At 51.9% G+C, this 14,630-nt stretch overlaps 1 protein-coding gene across 1 annotated transcript in view; it reads right to left on the bottom strand.

Moving 5' to 3' along the window:
- Nucleotides 1–14,630, bottom strand: part of LOC119092156 (uncharacterized) — a 43,958-nt gene that overhangs the window by 17,293 nt on the left and 12,035 nt on the right. The window lies entirely within an intron of this gene.

Below are 14,630 nucleotides of genomic sequence, written 5' to 3'. Positions count from 1 at the left end.
CACCTTCGCCGTCGGCACGGCAAACGAGCTTCACGGACGGCCTGGCGCGTGGCGCGCTTGTTGACCTGTCTTGCTGACAATGGGCTGGCGGACCGGCCGCTCGGATGACGTCAGAGGTTCGCCAACACTTTCTGTGTCGACGACTCTTCAGCGGGCCGGCGGCGGCATGAGAGTTGCCAAAGCTGTTAGCTGCTGTGGGAGGGTCGGGCATGCATTCCAACGCTGAATGCCTCGTGCGATAAGGTGTACGCCAACGACATTGTGCGCTTGTCGTTAGTTCCAGGCTTTGAAAGTCAGCCTGTTTGACTGAGGGTCGCGTTAACGACGGGTCCTCGTTAACGCAATCCTCAGTTCGCCTGTGTCGTGTTTGCATGATACACTTTCCCACAAGTAAATTGTGCGTATTCAGGATCCCGGGAGGTGCTAATGATGAAGCCGGGCGGCGCGTCCAGACATCAACAGTGTCCGGTGTTATGTATGTCGTAAAAAAGAGTAGGAACGCAAAACTGAAACCCGAAACTGGGGCTCTTGGGGCGAAGCATCCATTTGCAAGCATTTTCACAACAATCCAGCGCACAAGTTTTGCGTTGCATCCAGCCGTGTTTAACAAGTCATGGCAGCTTATCGCCGAAGTTCCGCTTTTATAATGTTCAGTACTTCAGCCGTTGCAAGTGCTTGCGGATGTACTTCACTGAGCGATGGGGATGGCTGTTTAAAAACGCCCGAAAATATCGGTCATGTTACATGGTCGATTCATGTTTCCATTATTTTTTAATGCATTCGACACCCTTCATAATATTTCTTGATTGATGCGACCCCTGGCTGCCGGGGCGCCTGACGGCAGTCAGGTATGATGGGCTGACAACCAGGGCAGTATGTGGGCCATGGGCAAGCAAAGTTTATGGGTGAGCCATCTATTATGCAGCAACATGAGGTGAATCGCCTACAACTTTGACGGAAGTCGGTCAGTGGCCGCTTACCCCTCACCATTCTCTCTTTATATGAGTGTGCGGCTGGGGCTGGGAGGCAGCTGTCGCAGACGTCTTAAGAATTCTATTAACGTGTTTCAAAAAGCAGCCGTAAGCCCATGCAGAAATGATTATTTGAGCCTAAGATAATCATTGTCAGCCGTGGCCTCGACCACGGCCGGTGAGGTTCATGTCTACGTGTCCGCTTGTCAGCTGTTGATGCGTTGCGTTTAGCCGTGTGAGGGGAGGCGCCCGTGGCCCCGGAGCGCCTTCGTCACTCCAAGTGGGTGGCAGCGAGTGAGGCCGGATCCGGAGCGCTGCATCTGTGCCTGATGTGGTGACAGCCAGCGAGTCGACATTCTTCTCGGCAGATGACCACGAAGAGCCTGCCCTGCGTCTGACCACCGGTGCCCCCCAAAACGACAATAGCCTGTGGGTGGAATGATGAGGGTAACGAAGGACAAACCGTCAGACAGTGGTGTCATCAAAGAACAGGGCAAATATAAGTACAGAAGAAAGAGATCTGTTTGCCGACATAAAAGCCTCGATTGGGGCTTCCAATGAGAGAGCAAACACAAAACTCCGGGAAAACGTCGACAAGAGGCTGCCGGCCTACAAAAACAGACTGGACCAAATGCAAGGCGAAAAATGTTCCCGAGCCCAGCATAACGACAGGCTGAAGCCAAGATTGCAGCAGCCGCTTGGACCGGTCCTGAAGGGCATGCCGCTTGCCCCATGTCCAGCTCGGCCTGAGCCCGCCTCTGAGCCGTTGGCTGCCGCGGCAGCCCGTCCTATGACCGCCGGCGCCTCATGCGCCCTGGGGCTAAGCCCCGGCCAGCGGCCTGCCGGCAGGCGTCCGCCCGCGGGCAAACCTGCCGTTCCAAATAACCTCCCGTTCCGAACCTGCCGTTCCAAACAGCCTGCCGCTTCGAATCAGCCGTTCCAAACAACCTGCCGTTCCGAGCCTGTTGTCCGCTCGCGGGCGGGCTTGCGAGCCGCCGGCTGTCGCGCCGGCGCCGCCAGGCTGAGGCGGCGGCTGTATGTGAACTGCGTGCATGAGAGTCTTCGGCTGATGGATCCCCCACTGTGGCGTCATCTGATGCGGCATATCCTCGGATGGGACACCAAAGGCGGCAGGGCAGTCAGCGTCCGGTTAGGGTCTAACGTAAATCAACCTCGACCTCTTACCCGGCAAGAACTTGAACTAATATTTTGCGATTTGTTGTTTGGCCGCAATATAGCCAAAACGTCATGTTCAAGTGTTTCTACAGCGAAAGAGTTCGTGTCAGCTGTATTCTTCAAAATGTGATCGACTTTTGCGTTTTCTAAATCCCAGCGCGCTTTGTTTCCACCCCTTTCAACTCTACTTAGATGTCACGAGTTTATCTTAATCATATGGCACCAGACGATCAACCGGCGCATGCTGAGACTACTTCGATTGTACAATCTGTAGTGTGTTGCCGTTTTGGAACTTATTCGCTCTGGGTTGCCGGCTGAGCATCGTCCGTCAGACCATCGTTAGATCGGGTCGGGCTGATGTTCGCTCATGCTTGTTTTTATCGTTCTAGAGCGTGAAAAATTGTCCAGCGATCTACGCATGTGTCTAGTTGTCTCACGCGCTCATTGCAGTTCGCCTTGCATGGAAACAGCCGGTTGTGGCAAAACCTTGTGCAGTTGACCGTAAGATAGATTCCCTGCTTTTCCAGCACACACAGCGCACACGCACGCACTCACTCACGCACGCACACACGCACGCACGCACGCACATCAGCCTACACGCAAGCACGCGCCTGTTTATGTGCGGGCTTGCTTGCGCCGTTACACCCACTTATTGTTGCTTGGACAAGACGAGCTGACGATCTACGAGGCGCATTGTGGAAGGCACTGCTGAAAATTTACATTTCCGAAACTGCTGTAATTTGAAACACGACAATAGCGCAGTTGCGCCAAATGGCATAATGAAACCAGCAGATTCGCGGGCCTATCCGGAAGAGGAAGACAAACTGCAATTAATGCCCGAAACCTTATAACCAAAAATTTATGGTATAAACCACGTGCACGCCCCGCGCAACACTCAGCTCAAACAGCTATCCACGTATTTGCACATCCACACATGCTTCCAGGTCACAAACACGCACACCACACACACATGCACACATTCATGCTTTTGCTGCACCACCGACAGCAAACACCGTGTTGTGTGTGTTCACGGTGGAAGGTCGTAGTACGAATCGCAACGAAACGAGCACGGGTGAATGAGGCATTGTGGGTCTAGTGTGGACCGTGAGGTAGATATTAAGCTATGTGTGCAAGCATTTGAAGCGATGTGCTTGTATACATGATAGACAACGATGCTGTGAAGGATTTGGCTGGATATGGTTGCCGAATATGTGATGCGATTATTTATGTACTTGATGTGATAATTGTGAATGCATACATGCAAATAAATTGCCACGGAAAAATAAAAATGGGACGATCATTGTCATCGCACCTCCCAATTTCGTGTCCTATGTCATGCGTTGAAGCAGATGAGGCACACGAAACAAACTAAGTCAACGACCCAGTAGAATCATTTAAGGCATTCTGCTGTTTTCTGAAACAAAATTAACCATTGTACAGCATCAACTGTCACTTAGGTGCTGTTGTGCATTCCAGAAGTTTCAAATGACCGTACTTGCTTCCACTAAAAACCCAAGGTTTTCATGTAGTAATAGAAGTAGTATTTGGAGTTTTTAGGGGGCCGTCGACTGCAGCGGTCATTTGGCGCCCCAATGTTGGTGCAATGCTTGTGCTTTGTCACACTCACACTCATTCACACCCACACTCAATTGCGTAGTCACATTTCCAGTGACTCCAAGCACAACTCTCCAAGCTAGTGGGCATGCTGTTCTGCGCGGCAATGAGCTTTGCTTAGCAATAGCTGCATTACAAGGGTTCTTTCATTGCACCCTTTGCAAATTATTCGGCATTTAGTATGTGTGGCTCTCCAGTGTAATGCAATGTACTCGATCGTCACTGAACGTCACGTCACGCCACATCTTTTTCGACGCAACAGATGAATACCCTACAGCTGAAGGAACGCTGACGGCCGCCGGCAGCAGGCGGCGCGCGTGCGCTGGATCGTTTTGTTTCAAATGCTCGCCGGCGGTAATCAATCAATCAATCAAACTGGGTAACCAGTCGGTTGCATTTTAATGCCGAAAAATCGTGGAATTGTGAGTCTTCAGCTCAAGGTAGTTGATGAGCAGGGCAGCGCAAGCACTGTGAAATGAGGGGGTGGTAAATGTAAGAAAGAAATCCGTGCGAGCGGTGCTGTAGATTTCGCCGCGACCCCACCGGCGGTTTTGAATTAAACGTGTTGTATTTGGGCAGTTTTCTGAATACCGACATTCCCGGCTTCCTACGTTGCTAGTCTTAGCTTCGGACTCTCGACAGTTTCTCGGGCAGGAGCAAGGGTGAGGTCCACGATTTACATCGGTCGGGGTCCCTGAAACAATAGGGGACCCCTGGTTGGTCAGGGCCCGCAGTGATCAGCAGGGGGCCCATGTGTCGGCAAGTGTCCCTGAGTTGGCCGGGGGCCGTGTACGAGGGCGCCCGACAGGGGTCAACGAGGGGTCGGAATGGTCCCTCGGGACCAAAGATGAATGACTGATTGGAAGGCTCGGGGGGGGGGGGGGGCGGAATGTAGGCCACATCAAGGATTCCCAACCGTAGGGCAGTGACCTCAAATATCAGTCAGAGAGTCTCTTGAACCGATGGTAGACCTCTGGGATGCCCTAGGATGCGGCCCCTATTTCGGCCAGAGATCACCAACACCGAAAAGTCGGCTCCGTGTTACCGTGCTTTCTTAGACCCCATTACCCAGGCGGGGACAGGGATGGCACCGCGATTTGCATTGGTCGGGGCACCCGCGACAAGGACAAGTCCTGCTTCAATCAGGAGCCGACAGTACCCAACAGAGGGTCTTGTGTCATGAAGTCGGCGAGTGGGCGAGGGAAACATTTGCTGAGCAGGGACAAGGGCGGACGCCGAAAGCCAAATGACTTCTAGGGTTGGTTGAGGCCCTCTGCCAATGAAAGGAGATATGAGAGCTTATGATGCGTCAATGAGGATCCTACATCAATCTGGGGTCAACTACCCGGTTCAGAGGATCTCCCGTGTCAGGGAGGGGACTAGCGTAAGATCAGTGCTTCTAAGGAACTCCGGATCGACCAGGAGACCCGCCTCCTATCACCAGAATGACAGCTGGTAGGCACACCAGGCTGGGACGGAACAACCCATCAGCCGTAGACCGGTAGCGATAATGTGCCCCCTATTTTCTATCTGCGGGCGCCTTGCCCAGAAAATGGCAAAGGGTCTCATAAGTGTTCAACAGAATGGATAGAAATGAGTTGAAAAATGGAAAAGAGCCAGCCTACGTTTGCTCTAGAATGTTCATCCTTTTGCACAATCGACTTGAAAGTCCAGTCGCATTAATAGGTTTGGCCAGAGCGCTAGCAATCTTAGGAGCAAGATCAGCTAGGGCCATGGTCACACTTTCCGTAAAACCGAACGTAGTTTGCTGTTGCAGATACCACCAGGCGGCGGCGCAAGGCGCGCAAGACGATCGTTGTAAAACAATGGTTCCGAAAGGCTTTCAAAAACAATACGTAGCATATTTCATCTGCATAAATGTGATGTTCTTCTCTCAGCAGATTGACAGTTACAGCACCACTGTTGTCCTGAGTCGTCCAAATGTATTTCTTTCAAATGCGTCGTCATTTTTGTCCGCCAATTAGCCACACGCCTAGTGTTAGCTGCAAAGCCAACAACGCTCGGCTTATGGAGACTGCAACGCCGGGCGTTGGATTCTGGTGGTACCGATCCTCCGACTTGCGATATGTCGGCGGAGCCTGCCAGGTCATTTGGAAGGTCTGCCGGGCAGTGGACAAAATGCAGACATTTTGGGGTCAGTTTGGTGTCTGTTAGACTTGGCTTACAAATCAGGAAGTACGGGGCAAAGCTGGCTGGGGTCAAGGCTGAGCTGCACTAATGCGCCTGGTCGTCTATGGCAAAACTAAGCTCGTGGCAGCTCATTAGATTATCCTCAGGTAATGGCTGGCTCACGGTGTAATCGTGCGTTGGACTTCAACAGGTGGCGTCTCGGACGCCACTTGTCAAAAGTGCCGAGAAACTACGACTTGAGCGACCACGAATATAGATGGCGTTAGCGAGCCAACACCACCAGAAGAGGCCTGCAAAATGACCAACAAGTGCTTATGGGCTTTTTTCGCTAAATCGTAGAACTTGCTGATGTGCTAATAGTCGTGATGTACGTGGGTAATGGGAGGCACACCTCAATTATGAGCCAGTTTTTTGTTCGGTAGCATGGGGTGAACCACTCACAACATTGACAGAAATCGGTGCATGATCGCTTGTCCCTTTTCCTCCCTCCCTATATGCGTGTGCGCGCTGGGAGGTGTTGCAGCAAATTGGTAAGAAATCCATGTTATCTGTTGATGAATTGATCGTTAAACCTATGGAAGTAAAATTATATCCATGCCTTTTAATTTTTTGGGTAAAACTTTTCACTTAAAAAACGTCCAATGCGACCGAAGTTTTGTTAAGCATTCTGAAAGTTTTCATGAACTTAATTACGTTGCAGAGCTGTGAGCACGGTTTCGAACGGCCGCTGGATTATTTTGGGGTTCACATTTTCCCGCCGCTCGTGCAAAACCAGCGTACCAAAAAGCACCATGCAGCACGTTCTACGCACTGCCCGCCAGCCGCATCGCATGAATCTCGCACTGGTCATGTGTACACGGCATCATGAACAAATACCACGATTCAGCGACCCGGTATACGACTCGGGCACGACGGAAAGCAAGATGGGCCAGACCCATAGACTGACGTGCCCTAAGCAAATTGTACAGATATATGGTAAGACAATGCGGTAACTGCAGCGGAGAACATAGTACGCCGTGGATCTATACTGACGACAATTTCCCATATGTAGGCCGTCACCACTGACGTAAGCAAGAAAATAGTTATTCCGGTAGCGACAGGCCTCCGGCACCTTATTCCCAGCATAGGCAGATTCTCGTTACACCAATTTATGCCGATCTCTCCTCTTCCAGCACCTTTCTCTATCACGCATGGGATCATTTTCTGGACTATCGCCACTGTCTGGAGCATATGGCTTTCCTATGGCCTCAACCGAGATTAAGATTAGACACTGCAGTCATTCCAGCTCCCACATCCTAAAACCCGGTACTTGGCTGAATTCTGCTCATGCAACAGACGGCTAGACCGAAGAGATTTGATGACCCACGCGAAGAAAATAGATAATTAGGATACAAAGAAAGAAAAGGATAGAAAGAGATTTGCTACATTTGTCTTCTAGCCAGCGCTGTTAACATTTCGTTTTTGAAAACGTTGACTAGAAAACTGTTTCTAAATCTACCTCACCTGACAAAGCGACGCCCATACCGCATCCCAAAGCGACATTTGTGCGTTGACACGCGCCCGGATGGCCGGGTAGGTACCCTTTGCTCGGTAGGGGGTCAATTTCACTCCCCTGAGATCTCGGAAACTAGGAGGGCTAAACACACCAAAGGTACAGAGTTTGTAGACCTGTACGTGAACTCACTTAGGTCAAAATTTTAGGTTCCTAAGTCATGACCTCTGGGTCAAATAAGGTCAAACAAAATCAAATTCCAGGTTGGTCTCCAAGTGCCCCCAGAACCTAAATAACATGTTCTAAGCATAAGGTCACAAGCTCCTTTAAGGTCCGTGACCTTGTTTGACCTTTTGAAGGTCATGGTGACCAAAGTCATACAAGACTCCTCCGAGTTTTGCAATTGAATAAGCGACAAAGATTACGCTGGGCGGTATGTTCCTAAAAACAAAACATCGACCTGGGTCATTTCAGGTCGATGACCCATTCTGTCCTCTAAGAAGTCAATGGAAGATGTATAAGACGGTTCCTGCTATCAATAAATTCGAAATGAGCACCAGAAGCTATCCGAGGGAAGCCCCAGAGTAAAAAAACAGGCTGGTTTTGACCTTGGTCTGACCTTCATACCTGACCTTACGGCAACGTTATTTGCTCACTCAATATTTGTGTTGCCTGAGAAGGCATCTCAGAGATGTATGGCCTCGTCAAACACCCCGTCGTTGCATCAGATTGCAAAATTCCCTAGAAATTGCCTTCGCTGAAATCATGGCCAGACTTTGACCCGCCATAGGTCAGCGACCTAACAAAGTGCATCCAAATTTCTATATCAAACGATCCGCCATTCAATTGTCTACAGCTATGCAAAATTTAGCGGTGCTCGACAGCGCCGTTCGGAAAGCATTCTGGAAAAACCTTCGGGGTCAATTTGACCCCCACCCGAGCGCGTGCTAAGCACGTGTAAGAAGATGAGGAAGGTACAGTGTTTGTGATATCTTGAGGTGTGCATTATCTTGTGCCGCTGTCTGAGTTCCTGTTTTAAAGTTGGTATTGGCCGCATCACGCTCCATTGTCACCTGTCGCCTTCGTTGCGCTCTCCTAGGACTGCTCTCGGTAAATGCGCGTCCCCATGCCGTTCATTTAAAGGACTGATGCACTTTTTGAACCGCCGCAGCCACAGCCAGTCGCTGATTGGTCTAGATTTCGTCCAAGATATGTCATCGTCCAAAATATGTCGAAGATATGTCATCCGTCCATTTTCGTCCTAGATATGTTATCAGTTGCAATAAGTCCAATGTTGTTGAGGTGAAGGAAAGTCCGGAATAAAAATGCGAAGGTCCGGAATAAAAAAAAACTCTGATGAAAATAACATGTGTCTTGGTGTTTGGAGCGCTACCTGGAACAAAAAGTTGCCAAACAAGATATTACCAACGAGGTCACAGCCCGCGCCTGCCGCCTGCGATAAGGGCTTTTCAGACGGAGCTTACGTTGAACAAAACTCGAGAGCGCATCAAGCAGTGGCAAAATGGAATTAGCACAACCTGAACCATCGCAATTCTGGTGCCGAACACATAATTGTATCATGCATCACACCCAGCACGAGTCGCATCATGCCCAAATAGTGCCAGGGTGATTTATCCCAAACCTTAGCGACGAAGGTAGCCTTGAGTCACTCAGCTGAGGCGCAGCAGCTCACTCTACCTGCCAGTGTAGTTAGAGCTCACACAGTGTTGTATCTCACTCTACCTGCCAGTGTAGTAGTTAGAAACGCGTGCGCATACGTGCACGCGTCTCGGGATGAGCGGAACAGATGTGCTTCTTGCATATCGTTGAAAACTATAGCGATCGGTTAAAATTTGTGCTTAAGGGCTTACGGCAAAATTAGACCAATCTGAATGTTGTGCTTAGCGGTGAGGAAGCGCATCTGTCGTGTATACTGTAAGCCATTTGATGTCTGCTTCCCGAGGATTTCGGGGCAGCATGAGCTTTCTCTTAAGATATCGGGCGATGCATGTTGCATCAGCTGCGCATGGAGCATGATATATCAGTGATGCAATGTACCTACCAGATGTCATTGACTGACTTACTGCCAATGATTGACTGATATGATTGCCATGAACAACTGTCATCCAGACGCGTTGATGTTTACGTTACGTGTATAGATAATGTAGTTATAATTTCTAGCCGAGCAAACGAAGCAGAGGTGGGAGCGGTCGTAACATAACATCTGACTCATAAAAAGGGCAAAAAAGTGTCATGTCGCAATCACGGCGAATCACAAAGAAGCACAGATGATGGTTTACACGTCGTAGGGCATCCAGCTTACTTGCGATGCATCTTCCTCTGGGATAAAATAACATTAGCGCAAATTTTCCCGCCATGTGATAAAGGATATCCTAGGCTAGGCAAGTTACCTCATTTGAAAGGTCATTCATATGTCATCTACCAAAACATATTAAACTGAAGTTTATAGCTGCCTGCAGGTATACAAATCTTAGTCCTATTCTCGCGAGCGATAGCAGGAGGGAGCTCAGAGCAAAAGCTGATGCAGCTCTCCCCACTTTGACCACTATGGCTGAATCGCAGTCATCGCTTTGTCTGCGGGGTACCAGGGCCACCAAATGCAAAGCGCCGCCTATCAGACGTCGCCTGCATGTGAGAGGTACGAGAGCTGACGCCGAAAATCCGGCCGCGCGATGATCCTTGGCGATACATTATTTAAAACCAGAAGCACAGGTAGTGTTAGCAGTGTTGGACGCTGTACGCTCTCGGATCGACGGGTCCGGTCGCCCCAGCGGTGCAGCTATCGCAGCGCCCTCCACAATGCGCACTGCACTGACCAGGGGCTGTATCTGGCGCCCGGGGAACGGCCGGCTCGCTGTATGGAAATCAGTGGTCGGTTATGGTTTGTATGTCCGGGCTAGAGGCCTTCACAGGTAAGATTTCCTTTAGCCAGTTCAACCGTCAGTCTGTGAGGTTGTGCCCGTTGCGCGACGGTCGCCCATTCATAATGGATTGTACCCGTTCTTCACCCACAGGCTTGGATTCTTGTGACAGTTCTGTTGTAAATGACTTATTTTGATGAAACCTAGAATCGAAACTTATTGACTTGCATCAATGTAGGTAGTGCGAACACAATCTTTTATGACAAAAAGTGCAACCATTGACATTGCGTTCATGTGATAATCTACCCGTAATTCCGCTGTGGCGGCACGATGATGGTGCAGTCAGGTGAGAGCTGCGTCGGGGAGGCGCCATGATGGTGCGGTCAGGTGAGAGCTGAGTTGGGGCGGCGCCGTGATGGTGCAGTCAGGTGAGAGCCGTGTTGGGGAGGAGCCATGATGGTGCAGTCAGGTGAGAGCTGAGCTGTGGTGGTGCCATGATGGTGCAGTCAGGTGAGAGCCGCGTTGGGGCGGCGCCATGTTGGGACAGTCAGGTGAGAGCTGAGCTGGGGCGGCGCCATAATGGTGCAGTCAGGTGAGAGCCGCGCTGGGGGCGGTGCCATGTTGGGACAGTCAGGTGAGAGCTGAGCTGGGGCGGCGCCATAATGGTGCAGTCAGGTGAGAGCCGCGCTGGGGCGGTGCCATGGTGGTGCAGTCAGGTGAGAGCCGCTTTGGGGAGGCGCCGTGATAGTGCAGTCAGGTGAGAGCTGAGCTGGGGCGGCGCAGCCGGCCGACAATTGAACGACGAAGGAGGATTGCGGCGACGGGGCGGTTGATCTCTGTTTGTACCATGCATTGTCAAAAAGACAATGCGTATGTCAAGATCATTGGAGATGTTTTCCCGTCACCACTTGCCCAGCCAGTCGGCGCGTGTTGTCGATGTATTCAGGTCAAACGCGCTGGTACACGTGTTTCGGAGTTTGCCTCTTGCATATGTTTTTTGTCTGGACTCGAGCCGACAGCCCTCCTATCAGTTACAGCACGTTTCTCTGAAATGCTGCCAAATCCGCTTGACTTAGCTTGGTCGATGTTTATGTTCATGGTTTCGGGCATCGTTGCCTCAAGTAAGAGGGCGTTGGACATCGGTGTGATGAAATTTTAAAGCCGCCCATGTTATGAGAGGTGACACCGCCTGCTAGCGGTAGGGAACGGAGCAGAATTGGAAGGCGCAGGGGGCATATCAGGCGCATTCTTTCGATGGCCTCCATAGGCGCCCTGGTACTCGCTGATGCCAGTTAGCGATGCGCTCCCCCCCCCCCCCCCTCCCCCGCATCCTTTCCGTCACCTGTTGGCGCCATCCTTGGGCTCTAACCGCATGATCAGATATCAAACCCAGCAGATTAGCATGCCACGCACTGCGGTGGAGCCCGAGTCGCTGGAGTCGATCCGGGCCGCGCTACCATCCACTTTAGCCCGAGGCTGGTCCCGTGCCCCGTAGCCTTATGGCGCCGCTCGCGCAGTTGGGGCGGAGCTGACCCCACGGCTGTTTATCGAGCGGCCGGCAACCCTTACCGCCGCCGTTGCCGCAACTGATCCGCAGACGAGCCGGAAGCCGGCGCGCTCGACCGCGGCTCCCTGGTCGGCCGGCCGCTACGTGGGTCAAAGCTCGAGAGTTCTGCAGTGCTGGGCGGCCCTGCTAGTCGTGGTCTGGTGGCCAGCAGTGTGCACGCGCCGATGGGCCCCAATCGGCGGTGAGCCCGAGCGCCGCCCCTCGACGGCTTGCCGACGGCCGGCACCGCCAGTCACGGCACCGACAGCCATGCACATTCACGCGCCACTGCCGACACGGCTTGTTGCGCTGGGTCACAGTGCGTCAGTACGTGATCGCAAGTGTGTTTGAAGTTTTGGTCTTCTCGTATGTTTCAAGACATGTGCTAAGGAAATGTTGTGGATTTGCTGGCTGTAACCAAGATTGTCAAAATCGTAGGCTAGTTTTGCTCCAGTTGGTTCGTGAGGAACCAGTCAAGAATGAAAGATTGGCAGTGGCAGATCCAACGTGGTGACGATCTTAGTTCCACAACGAAAAAAAAAATCATGCTACGCGGACTGCCTCAGTCACCTTCGAAAACGCGTCCTCAAATGCGTTCCAACATGTTTGCGTCCGTACTCTTCACATGTAGACCCTAAAGGATCAAGAAAACAAAAAGAAAAAAACGTTATATAAAAAGGAAAATATTTTAAACACATTGATGTCGGCCACCCATGAGAAATCTGCAAGGTGTCTACTGCGTCTGACGCGGCTTATTGCTAAGACATCTCTCGCTGTACGCGCGTGATGTAGCCTAGCGTGTCTGGTTAAGGCTGCATCGCGCCGTATCAGACAAGCTATGGTCACGGAGTTCAGTTCAAAGAAAAGCAGTCTTAACCGAAGAACTGATCCTTTAACGACGCTACTCATTTCATGATCAGTGAGTGTGCTCGAGTCCAAATGTGCCTCAGATAACCTGGCATGCCATTTGAGTTTGTTTTGCAACGTAGGCGACCGGTGAGGCTTCTCGCACGGTGTGCGACGAGGACGTTTAAGGATTTTTACAGGTGTGTGTTTAAGGTATTTACAAATGTTGTGTACACAGGTGCAGTAAATCATCCAGGCACAGCCCAAAACCACGCTGATGATACCCGAGACACATTTTCAAGCGATACCTTACGGTGGTACAAGTGCCGTGGGATATTTAAGGTTAGCGAATTTCGCATCGCGCTGATAAGAACTGCATGAACTTTATATCATCGGTTGCAAACATATTTCAAAAGATATTGGAAAGCGTGACGGCTGGGTCTGACTGTGCCGCTCAAGCTTGACATTTTCTCACAGCTCAAGGAAGACTTCACGGTCTCTAGCCTCGCTTTTAACAACTTTAGTGGCCAACACGCGTTAGAAGCCAAAGTCAAAGGCGCAGTGATGCAACGGGTGAAAGTTGGCTTGTGCCCCTTCTTGGCGCAGGAATCCGAGCGCTAATAAATGCATGTTGAGCTTCCGGCCTTTCCGAGCCCTCGCAGCCCGCAGTGTTTAGGTCAGCGCCACCAGCCTGACACGCGGGCGCCACCGACGTGCCACTCATGGTCCCCATTCAGACGTGCGTCGCAAACAGTCCCTCCCTGTGTTTGAGGAGTGGGGCGACCGCAGTGATTAGCGATGTGGTTGTGTGGCCGCGGAGATATCTGCCTCCCCTCCTAACGAAAGGCACCACTCTATCTCGGTCATAACGTGTCATCATTCAGGCGGCGATAATGACAGCAAGCGTCGGCGCGCGACCCCGGCGTAGCCCCAGGAATCCTCCGCGGTAGTTGCAGCCGCAGTGCCGCTGCGAAGCCGACATTAGACGCGCCTCGGCAGGGTGCTGAGTCCACCTGCGCAGCGCGGGGCCCTCCCAGCGCCGTCAGCGGAGCACCTGCGGCGCACGTGCTGGGGCGTGCGGGCCGTGTGTTCGACGTCGGCCGCGCCGCGTTCCGCGCGTCAGGCTGGGCTGCACGCCGCCGGCACCTCCCCGCTGCCACGTGTGCCGGCCGTGTGGTGATGGTCCACAGCAGCCGAACTGACTCAGTTTCAACCCTCGCCACCTTGCTTGGAAAGGACGCCCTGTTAGTGGAGCTGTGCCGAGTAAGAGGCCCATGGGCGGTGATCTGTGGAGCTGTGCTGAGTAAGCGGAGGGTGGAGGGCCATCACGCCCCCGGTGATGGGCTCCAGTTATACTGAATTTTCCCGCATACATTCATGCCACACTGGTACAAAGCATTTAGTGCCCGTCGTGTCAAGTGCCGCATATCCCAATTTTCTTAAAGGCGTTCGTTCAATGCGTGACATAGTTCTGTCTGGGTTTGGCTTCGTTTATTTGACTTTGACCTGGGATGCACAAGGAGTCTAGCAGGGACGCATCACGTAAATCACGGTTATAGCCAAATGTAGACAGGTCATACATTAACGACACGTCTGATGACGACATGTCTCACGTCAGATGACGACACGTCTCAACCTACTCCCGCTACCCTCGCCGCCAATGATCCCCTCATTGAGGTGCGTCATCACGTCGCGACCGCTTGACAACAGTCGCCTGGTTCCCGCCCGACTCCCTAAGCTGCCAGCGCAGCCGCCCGCTCACGGTGATAAATCGCGCCAGTCGGCGGCCGGAATGGCGTGCCGGCTGGTCACGCGCCGCCCGCGCCGCGGAAAGGTCACGCTTTGACGGCGCGCGTAAAAACTAGGCCCATTGTACATGGTTTTTGCATGCTGTTGAAGCCTTGGAAGTCGTTGTCAGCTGAGGGCCCGTTACGTTATAAAACCAATCTTCA

The sequence above is a fragment of the Pollicipes pollicipes genome, unplaced genomic scaffold (assembly GCF_011947565.3).
Source record: "Pollicipes pollicipes isolate AB1234 unplaced genomic scaffold, Ppol_2.1 Scaffold_3447;HRSCAF=4054_pilon_pilon_pilon, whole genome shotgun sequence".
In the NCBI taxonomy this organism is placed as follows: Eukaryota; Metazoa; Arthropoda; class Thecostraca; order Pollicipedomorpha; family Pollicipedidae; genus Pollicipes; species Pollicipes pollicipes.
The sequence above is the reverse complement of the archived record's forward strand: the minus strand, read 5'-3'. Positions and strand labels throughout refer to the sequence as shown.